This window comes from Gorilla gorilla, chromosome 22 (genome assembly GCF_029281585.2).
Source record: "Gorilla gorilla gorilla isolate KB3781 chromosome 22, NHGRI_mGorGor1-v2.1_pri, whole genome shotgun sequence".
Taxonomy (NCBI): Eukaryota; Metazoa; Chordata; class Mammalia; order Primates; family Hominidae; genus Gorilla; species Gorilla gorilla.
Genome location: NC_073246.2, coordinates 15565762 through 15575581, shown reverse-complemented (window position 1 = coordinate 15575581; position 9820 = coordinate 15565762). Strand labels below are relative to the sequence as shown.

The 9820-nt window shown below is 40.5% G+C and overlaps 2 pseudogenes; one reads left to right on the top strand and one right to left on the bottom strand.

The window, feature by feature from the left end:
* Window positions 1-5543: 5543 nt before the first annotated feature.
* LOC101137373 (calponin-2-like) lies at window positions 5544-7439 on the bottom strand (annotated as a pseudogene).
* A 97-nt stretch (window positions 7440-7536) lies between these two features.
* Window positions 7537-8765, top strand: LOC101137010 (glucoside xylosyltransferase 1-like; annotated as a pseudogene).
* The last annotated feature ends 1055 nt before the right edge of the window (window positions 8766-9820 follow it).

Below are 9820 nucleotides of genomic sequence, written 5' to 3'. Positions count from 1 at the left end.
TAAATGCAAGAAGCTTGTGTGCATGTGCATGGGTGTATGCATGTGTGTGTATATTCAGCTTTGTTAAATTTATTTAACTTTATTAACTTTGTTTAAAATTTAATTTGAAAATTAGATTGGGGAGCAAAATATCATTCTTTCTTTCTCATCATAAAACTTTTGGCTCATGGGATTCTGACATTCTGTCATGCTTGGAAAAGTTGGATTTATGAAACCAGTAGCTGGACTGAGCCTGCCTATGCAGCTCTTACACAAGTGCTTCTTATTTTGTGCACAAGCAGCCTCAAGAGCCCAAAGATAGTGATTGAGAGAGACAGGCTCTGAAGCCTTTTTATTTCAAATTCTTGGAATCACCACCTTGCTAATAAACATCAAAATCTTCTGTGTCATTTATCAGATTAATTACTTTTTCCATAAAAAGAGTGAGTTGAGAAAATAACCAGCAAGAAATTCCCTGTCCCTTCTTCATCCTGAAAACAGGAGAATCAATATCTTAACCCTGTTTTTGAGAGATGAATGGGTAGGTCAATATTGCTTGGCTATTTGTCCTTCCACTTGGGAGAGATTACTGCTGCATTTTCCCCTCAATCTCTAGAATCATGGCTTATAGAAAACAATTATGTACTGAATTACTAATTGCACCAAAATTTTATTAGACTTCTTATCAAAGAGCATGCTCAGATTTATTTATTATTAATAGTAACAAAAATATAAAAATTTAAAAACAATATTATAAGTAACAGAGAAAAGCTATGCACTGTTATGAAAGCCTTTCATATTTAGGGATATCAGGTAAGGCTTCTCTTGGTGGGGAAGATGAAGAGCAAACTAAAATAAAAGTAAGAGCTAATTATATAAATCTGGGATGGTAGTGGGAAAAGCATATGAATAAGAAGACCAAAGTCCAGAAGGCAAGAAAAAATATATCTGAATCATTTAGCTCAATAATATTCATGCCACAAGATGGGGGAGAGAGAAAAGAAACAAATTTTGTACTGCTTGAACCCATTTTTTGACTCTTGATTGGACTCCTAGTACCAATGTGAAGTCTTTGGGAATTTTTAAGCCAAGCAATTTACAATGTAAATTGTATTTACATTTCAAGTAAGTCATTTTGGATATAGCACAGAAACATTTTTGGAGAGAGAATCAGGGAGAGCACTTTAGAGGTGCTCACTGTAGCCCAGGTGAGAGAGTGATGGGGTGGAATCCATGATGGCAATGAAGACAGAAAGAGAAAAATTCATTCAAGAAAAAGAGAGAAGGTAAAATCTGACAACACTTGGTGACTGAAAATGGAAATGTGAAGAAGAAAATGTCAAGAATTACACTGAGATGTCAGGTGTAGGTAGAGGTCGACATCACTTGCTGGAAAGAAAAAACACAGGAAGAATACCACTTTCAGTGAAAGAGACATCTGGGTTGCTTAAAGTATCATGAAATGGGACTTTTCCAGTTCCACGCAGGTAAGTTAGGACGGCTCAACCTTGAGGCACAAAAGATGGTGATGGTGGTAACAGTGGCTTTGAGACCAGGACCTATACCAGACTCTAGAAAGATTAGTGTGATTTGGAGTAGCTACAGACCAGAATATTTCAGTGAAAAACAAAACAAAACATTCACACTTATTCTTGGAATCTTGCTTTATTTGAAGGAGTAAATAATTGGGCCTTACAGCTGTAAGTTTTGGTAAGCCCTAAAGTGAACAGAAAATTGTATAAAATGGAAGCAATTCACCAATTCTATTCACTAAGCATTTAATGATTTTCTTCCAGGTTTAAGTATTATGATAGACATTGTACAGTAATTAATTTATTGACCATCTTCTCTGGTGTTTGTGTTAATACACAAAGAGATATAACTTTAAAAGTATAGTATTGCTTTCAGCTTACACCAATCATTACCCATTATCCCAATTCATTAAATCAGATTGTTTCAGCGATAAGTCACATTTTGAAGTTAATGAAATACTTAAAAGGCTGTGATGTTGTAACTTCAGATGTAGTATGCAAAACATGTTTGATTCATGTTGTTCAACACAATTTCATCATAAAATCTTATCTATAAAACAATATTTTTACACACCTATTATTATTCTCTTGCTTTATGTAAACTTTATCATTTATCTCTATCAAATAAAGTTATATTTCTAGTATTTTATTCCCAAACATAAATGACAGCATTAATTTTTACAAACATTAATGACGAACTATACTCACTCATAACTCTTTATGTCTAAGTTTTCTTAGAGTTATTGAACAATTTCTGAGTAACTAATGGCTAGCCTTTTATTATTCTATGATGATAAATATTTTTCAGTATCCAGGCTTCAGATATATTTTTGAAAACTTATTTCTCTATGGGTCAAAATTTAAATCAGTTGTAATATGTGATCCACTCACAAATATATTCTCCAGGCTGAGCTATTAAAATGAAATACCAAAGTGGCTCCCCAAGACACCCATTTATAGTCTATACGTGCAGTGCGGGGTTACTGAACCAAGGCACAGTGTAATCAGGGAAATTTTATTTTTTGTTTTGTTTTTCCTAAGATGTTTTTTATTTCCAGTTATATAAAAATGTATATTACAGGCAAAGAAAAATTAACATGAATGGAAGTAAATATAAAGTATATTCACATTAATATCAGCTTTGCTTTATCTATTAAAGTATGTAACAAGCTTGTGGTTTTCAGGACCTTGTAACTCCTGGTTCATTGGAAAGCACAGAAATTCTTCAGAGCCTTCAGAGTTGTGTTTAATGCACTATTTAAATAGTCTCCAACCACTAGTTAGATAGCTTAGCACTCAAATAGCCTTTGAAATCTCTGTAGACTCACCTCAATTGAGCAGTCCTGATAATTTACAGAAGTGTGTAGTGCATTAAGAGATCCCTGATGTATGATGTCTTTGTCTGTAGAGTGTTTTCTGTGTTTATCCACTGAAGTGTGTGTGTGGGTGTGTTTCTGTGTGTAGGTGGTTGAGTATGGGTGTGTGTGTGTGTCTGCATGTAGGTGGGTATGAGTGTGCACGGGTGTGTGTGTGTGTATGTGTTTATATTGTGGTGTGTGTCTGTTGGGGTGCTGTCATCAGGGATTTGGAAGACTGAGAACCATAAACTTGTAAACACTCCTACATGCCTGCTTCATAAGAAGTGTATTGAACATGGCCAAAAGTAACTAAACCAAGTAAGCAAATTAGACATTAATTAAGTTTAATGCTGGGCAGGAAAGAAGTATTAAAGACCAGGTAAAATGAAGAAATATAACCAAATGAATGAAAATTTTAAATTGATTAGTAGAATGAGACAGGAATATTTTTTAAAGTTTATAATTTCTAATGAATATCAGTATACAAAACTAAGAATTATATGGCTGTCAATTGACTAAAAGCTGTACTTAAGATTTGAGCTAGTGAAACAACCATATATGATCTTCTAATTCCACTTTTCTGTCTCAAGAAGGACTTGTTAAAATGATTTTTTTTTGAAATTTTACATTCTCATCTTGAAAGAGCTTCACAAAACTTACATGAGAATCTGGATTGTCATAAGAGGTCTGATTTTTTAATGGTATGTTTGTATTTCTATTATGTACATAAATGTCAAGCATTCATTTCCTGAGCTGTTCTCCAGAACACAATTTAACCTGTAATGGACACTCAATAAATGGTCGGTTGGATAATCAAATCAACACCTTAGTTCCATCAGTTTTCATTTCATATAAAAATCACTGATCTTCTATACTCATCAATGAAACAGAGAGATGAAGGAGGGAGAGGAGCTGAGACTGAGAGGATGACAAGAAGACCTCATTCTGCACTTCTGAATGCTTGGAAACACTTGCCATGCTCAAAAAAAAATTGGTATTTCCTAGGCAGCAAAAGGGAGTTAAAGAAAGTCCATATTTCTGTATTACAATAACTTACACTATAATACACAGATGACATACATTTCTAAGCTATTCAATGCATAGAAAATGTAGATAAATTTAGGTGAGCAAGAAGTAGGAGAAGGGTTAGTAATCCAGCTGAGTGTGATTGTGAGATTAAATCTAATATTATCTTATACAATTGTTGTATAATTGTATCAGCTGACATATCTGTTGTAACAAAAGGTGGGAGAGTTTTGCATGAGCTTCTGAAATTTACGGGATGATGTTAGGAGAGAGGTTGATCAATGTGGCTAGGCCAGATGTATTTACTAATTGAGGCTTAAGAAAGTTAAATTCCTAACCTCTCCCAGAGACTGGGAGATAGAGGCGCTAAATTGTATAACATTTATATTTAATATATATTTAATAATATATATAAAGTCCTAAAATGCCAATTTTAAGTCTTTTCATTTTCTTCTTAAAAACAGAGGTTTTATTGTGTTTGGTCCACAGTTGGTATTTCACATTATCTCATGATCCGGGGTCCCTGGGTGGGGGGCCCTGTGCTGTACTTGGCAGGGCGTGTGGTGGGGGGAGATACAGCAGTATACCTGGTCAGGCCCGGAAGGGGAGAAGGAGGGCTGGGGCTCCTTAAAACCTACTGAGGGGCTGGGCATGGTGGCTCACACCTGTCATCCCAACACTTTGGGAGGACGAGGCAGGCAGATCACATGAGGGCAAGAGTTCCAGATCAACCTGGCCAACATGGTGAAATCCCGTCTCTACTAAAAATACAAAAAATTAGCCAGGTGTGGTGGCACAGGCCTGTAGTCCTAGCTACTCTGGAGGCTGAGGCAGGAGGATCGCTTGAGCATGGGAGGCTGGGGCAGTGAGGCGAGATTACTCCACTGTGCTTCAGCCTGAGAGACAAAGTGAGACTCCATCTCAAAAAAACAAAAACAAAAACAAACAAAAAAACCCTACTGAGGGCCACGGGGTTAAGGGGACTAGTATGGAGAGGGGTCAGGCTTAACACTAACAACGGAGAATTCCACTACCTTGTACGGGCCTGTTTCCTCACCGGGCCCCAGCGTAGTTCTGAGGGTCTGAGGTCTGTTGGTCTGAGGGTCCTAGGGAAATCCAGCCACTCAGGAGCCTGAGATATTTTAGCATCCTGGCCTGGCCCCCTGTCCCAAGGGACTGCTTTCCCAGCACCCACTGTCCCTGCCCCATTCCTGGGAGAAAAAAATTTTTTTTCTTTTGTTAATACTTCTTGAAACTTTTGCGGGTACAGAAACCACAAACTGATCGGCTGACAAAAGGGCGAAGAGGCGAGGCAACGGGAAACCTTCGGGGACCAGTTCCCTCCATGCCCAGGTCTCGTCTCCCCAGAACAGCTAGGCCCACAGCCTGGACGCGCCAGCGGGGACCCTCACCCTACACGCATCGGGATACGGCCTTGATCCCTTCCCCCACAGCCCGGTGGCTCAGTCCTGCAAAGGAACGAAAGCAACGGGGAAAAAAAACCCTGCTGCCTGATCCCACGCTGCTACTCACAGACGCTCCGTTGACTGGCAGCACTGAACAGGTTAAAAAAAAAAAAGATGAAAACACAGAAAAACCCAAACACCCAGACAGGGAGACCATGTGGGGAGAGAGCGTGCTGGGAGCCTCAGTAGCTGGTCTCCTCTTGGTAGTAAGGGGGATATTCAGGGGCCTCCGCTGGTCTCGGGCAGTCGCCTGCACCTGAGGGAGCCCCGTGGGCCACTGTGCTCCCAGGCAGTACTTGGGGTCGTATATCTGTCGGCCCAGGCTGAAGACCTGGCTGCTCTGGTTGGCGCCCAGCGTGTAGCCCATCTTCAGGGTCATGGAAGAGTTGTCATACTTGTGATTCCCAGCTTCGTGTCCTAGATGTGCCACCGGGTCCCAGGAGCCGCCATGCCCACCTGGCTGGCGCCCTTGCTTGTACCCATCTGGAGGCTGATGGTCGAGTGGTCCATGGGGGGCAGGATGTTGTTCTTGGGGTCGTAGAGATGCCTCCTCGTGCTCTGCCGTACACAGTCGTGCCTGACTGGCTGGCGCGTTTGTTGGTAATCTGCAGCCCGATGACGCACTGGCCAGCCTTCATGGTGGCATCGTCGAAGTTCCCCTCCTGCTTCTCTGAGTACTCCTCACCGATGTCCACCTCGCTCTGCAGCCCCTTAGTCTTGGCCTTTCCTGCCAGGGCGAGAAGAGACACCTGCACCTGCCTCACGTTCCCACTCTCAAACAGGTCGTTGGTCTCAAATAGGTCCACGGGGTTCATGCTGTAGCTGACCATGGCCTTGAGGAGGTTGGAGAGGCTTTCTAGCTGGTACCAGTTCTACACTGAAGCGGTTGATTTTTGGGGACTGAGCCCGGCTGCAGTTTGTTCATGAGTGTGCATAAGATAATCCCGTCCTTCAGGCCCTTCTGGAAGTCGGGCCGATGGAGAGGCCAGTGAGTCCCTAGATCCAGCTGCGGAGCTCTACCTCCTTCTGGGAGTCATATTTGGACAGGAACCGGTTCTGGACGTCCGCCAAGAGCCTGTAGGAGGGGCCCTTGTTGAACTGCGTGGAGCTTACAGCTGGCTGGCCCCGTGGCGGGACGGGACCAGACGGGACCGGGGACTGTCTTTTTTCTAGTTTGCAAGATTTTGTTTTCACCACACCATTGTTTTTACTACATATCTTTTGTGTATTTAAAAAATGTGTGGAAAATGTTAGACCATCTCCCTTTTTTCCACCTTCCCTTTACCCTTTATTGTGATTTACATCCACACATCCACACACACACACACATCCACACACACACATGCACACACACATACTGAGCGAAATTAATTTAGATGTACGAATGGGTTATTTGAAGCAAAAAGTCAACCTATATTAGTAAAAGTGTCATGCCAGTGGGAATTACATTTATAATCCTTTTAAGAAGAAAGAACTTCCGGCCGGGCGCGGCGGCTCACGCCTATAATCCCAGCACTTTTGAAGGCTGAGGTGGGCTGATCACGAGGTCAGGAGCTCAAGACCAGCCTGGCCAACGTGGTGAAACTTCGTCTCTACTAAAAATACAAAAAAAATTAGCTGGGCTTGGTGGCATGCGCCTGTAATCCCAGCTATTCAGGAGGCTGAAGCAGAGAATTCCTTAAACCCGGGAGGCTGAGGTTGCAGTGAGCCGAGATCGCGCCACTGCGCTACAGCCTGGGTGACAGAGTGAGACTCCATTTCAAAAATAAAATAAAATATTGAATTTTTACAAGTCATTGTTCCTATTCCAATTTTTGAATACAACCACAGCCTCTAACAAAACAGCCTCCTTAAACTAATTCGCTGATAAAGAATTCTTAAGTAAAAGGGGAATTCCACAGAAATATATATGGCTCTTTTATATTTAATAAAAGAGCCTGAAAAACAGATGTGTTCTGTAAAACTGAATTACTTTCTATCCAGTTCCACTGGTTCGCAGTGTTTTACCTTTATATTAAAATATACATAAATGATTGATTGATGAATTTTTTTCTTTTAGACACTGCTGCTGAATCCATGGAGAGAAAAAGGATAAATTTCCAGAACTATGGTCCCTGTGCTCCAGTTCACCAGGCAGGCGCGCGGAGACGGAGACCAAGGAACACGGCTGGGGCGATGCGGCGCTACCTGCACGTGGTGGCGCTGTGTCTGGCCTGCGGCTTCTGCTCGCTCCTTTAGGCCTTCAGCCAGCTCCCCATGTCCCTGGAGGAAGCAGCAGGCGGTGGTGGCGGGAAGCAGCAGGCCTCAGTGGCTTCCTGGCTGGCAGGAGGCGGATGCGGTGCCGTGAGAGGCGCGGGCAGCGCTGGTCCTGCTGTGCATCCTGGTGGGTGGGACAGGTGTAGTCTGAAAATACAGCCTGTTGAGAAAATGCATCTAGCTGTAGTTGCCTGTGATGAAAGACTGGAAGAAACTATGACCACGTTGAAGTCAGCTATCATTTTTCAGGATCAAAGCTCTTCAATTCCAGGTTTTTGCTGAAGATCAGCTACATTATAGCTCTAAAGGAAGACGTGACAGGGGTCATTTCTGCAAATATTTAATTATACAATATACCCCATAACCTTTCCAAGTGAGAATGCAGTAGCATGGAAAAACTCTTTAAACCATGTGGTCCGCAGAGATTGTTCTTGCCGTTATTCCTGAAAGAAGTTGACTCCCACACTAATAGCCTTTTTTACGACCAGTTGATCATATTTGTTCTTTACTAAAGAAATTTGATTCCACATAAATTGCTCCAGTGGCCTCAGAACACAAGGAACCTCAAATAAGATAGTATAGTCGCTTTGCTAGGCAATCATACTGTGGAAAAACTGGAGTAAACCCTGGAATTATGTTGACGAATATGACTCGAATGAGAAGGAAGTATTTCAAGAATGATATGACAAACTGTGTGACTACAATGAGGAGATATACTTATGACATGGCTTAAAGAATACAAACTAAACATTACGTGGGCAATCAAGATTTACATGGGCAATCAAGATTTGTTGGATATCTTGTATTTTCATAATCCAGAAAGTCTTTTTGCCTTTCCGTGTCAATGGAATTATCATCCAGATCATTGTCTATATGGAAGCAGTTGCCCAGAAGCAGAAGAAGGAATCTTGATTCTTCAGGGAACAGAGGTGTTTACCATGATGATAAGCAACCAGCATTTAGAGCTGTTTATGAAGCACTGAGAAATTGTTCTTTTAAGATGACAACATTCATTCCCTAATAAAACCTTTAGAACTGGAACTACAAAAACTGTGCATACATACCGTGGAAAAATTTACAAAATATTTGTCAAACAACTAGGAAAAACCATAAGAGTTCATTATGCCAGATGACCAAAGGAAAGGTGATTCTTGGTGCCTGCTACATCAAATGGATGAAAACAACAAAGCATTGGAGGATAAGTGTGAAGGAATCGTCTTGGGTGAAGCATTAATGAAGGAATTATTCATCTCCGGAATATTTTTTTCCCAAAGAGGTTAAATGAGCAGCATTTTCAGGTAATGAAGAATAAATTAAAATCTTGGGCTCCAACAAAGAAACATTTTTGGCCTCTGATGTTTTGTAATGTTACTTACTACCATTCCAGTATTGGTGAAAATATTATTGAATGGTTTTAGCCTGCAAACTTCTGTTGACTCATACTCTCAAGTAAGAGTGCTGGGGCTGTGAAGATGAAGAAAATGTATCTCAAGCACAGTGCAAACTTTAACTTTCTTAAAGTAAGGCTCTAGACAAGGCTGTGAGTAGAGCGATAATTTTATGTCAGCACTGACCTCGCTTTAAATGTGTGAAAAAAAAGTTTGTTTACAGGAGAAGAAACAGTTCTGTTTCTAAAGAAATGTAACGGATGTAACCATGGATGATCTATGTCTGCCTTTATACATTTCATGTCTGTTTTAAAATATTTTTATGACAATCATGTTTAAAATTGTTTTTAGATCATAAGTAAGCTGCATGTTAAAAATTGAACTGTATAAGAAAGAGGAAATATAGTGAAAACTTTGGGGTTTTAATCTGTGCATGTGTGAGAGAGAGTGAGAAATGTAGTGTTTTCATTGTGTATGCATTAAACTGTCTTGCCAAAATTCAGATCTAAGATTGTTAAGTAGATATTTGGGGAATTTTTTTTTATCACTTTAAATGAAAAATTTCAGCTTTACTGGGTATTCTGGAAGCAAAATATGTTATGCTGATGATAAAGTGAGAACCTTAAGGGTATACTCATTTGATGGTGGAAAATGTGATGGACCAAAATTCAGAAGCTATACACATCCTGTGAGTAGTAATTTTAGTTACGATGGAGTAGAAAAATGTGGTGCATTTAAACTTTTCTTCTACCTCATAATGGCTTTGCAAGATACTTGTAAAGAAGCAAATGTCTACAGCCTTACTTTAAGAAAGT